The sequence below is a fragment of the Haliotis rubra genome, unplaced genomic scaffold (genome assembly GCF_003918875.1).
Source record: "Haliotis rubra isolate DU_JTF1 unplaced genomic scaffold, ASM391887v1 Scf361, whole genome shotgun sequence".
Taxonomy (NCBI): domain Eukaryota; kingdom Metazoa; phylum Mollusca; class Gastropoda; order Lepetellida; family Haliotidae; genus Haliotis; species Haliotis rubra.
Window position 1 is genome coordinate 879,449 of NW_025767037.1, and position 1,205 is coordinate 880,653.

Below are 1,205 nucleotides of genomic sequence, written 5' to 3' on the forward strand. Positions count from 1 at the left end.
CTGTAGTACGTGAGTGAGTGTAATCTCACGTTGTAATTTGTGAGGATCGCCCGACATGATCCAGAGATAACATGAACACTTGCTGCTTATCAAATTCCCATTTTCTATGATTTACAGTCAGATGTCATACTTTCTGAAAGACGGATTTTTCAAATGATCGTCCAATGCATCTGATATACTCTTAAGGTTGTTGATATGTCTCTGTATCTGGTAGGCGTCAAGTTGCATCATTGATAGTCTAACCATGTTCTGATAAAGTACATCTGGTGGGATCTTATCCCTTACAAGGTAAAACCTATTCACAAACGTACCTTGAACAATTCTGTTGATACAGTCTTCAATTCTTGATATAGCGAATAAGTCAGTCTGGCTTGACATTGACAGGTGCTCTGGTGCTGTCAGGCATGGGTAGCCGGATACACCGGGAACTCTACCCACTGTCACTTGGTTCAGTGACGCCTTGTTCGAACATATACTTGACTTCTTTTCGGGGATGCTCCAGCTTGATCGCGTGTATGCGATACGGATGTTGTTTCACAGCTACACCATCTATCTCATAACTAACTACGTGTATGTCGTTACAGCGATATACACAAATGAATTCAATCTGTCAGCTATCTCTGTTGTTCTGGGGTAAGCTCTGAACTTTTGCCAACAATCAAGGGAAATTTGTCCATATGACAGTTCTTCTTACAATCCATCGCTTCCTGCATCATAGACCAATGGCTCTCACTTCCAGGTTTATGAAAAATCACAGAGAGAATAGTAGCTAATCGCCTGAACTATTACCTTGAGCTCGTGGTGTGGGAGACTGTCAGTTTTACCTGAAGTGATGGCGATGCATACTATAGACATGATACCTAAAAGTATGATCTTCTTAACCAACTACTGTTAGGATTCAGAAAAGGACGTTCATGTACAGATCAGTATGGTGGTCTGGAAACTGAAGCACAGCAAGCTGTACAACCAAGAGTACATGCTGTGTGTCTTTCTTGATAATATCGTTAAAGCTAATGACATGATTTGGAGACAAAATTTGCTTTGCAAATTGTGGAGACTTGAAACGACGGATCGTTTTGGAGACGGTTTAGTAATTTTCTGTTTATCTTGGAATCTATCTAAAACTGCTAAAAGTAAAATCAGTGCTTGGTGTTCATAATGAGATAAGATCTCCCAATCAAAATAGTTGGCGATGATGATCACAA

The 1,205-nt window shown here is 40.2% G+C and overlaps 1 pseudogene; it reads right to left on the reverse strand.

Moving 5' to 3' along the window:
• Positions 1-787: 787 nt before the first annotated feature.
• On the reverse strand, positions 788-876 carry LOC124285533 (annotated as a pseudogene).
• Between the last annotated feature and the right edge of the window lie 329 nt (positions 877-1,205).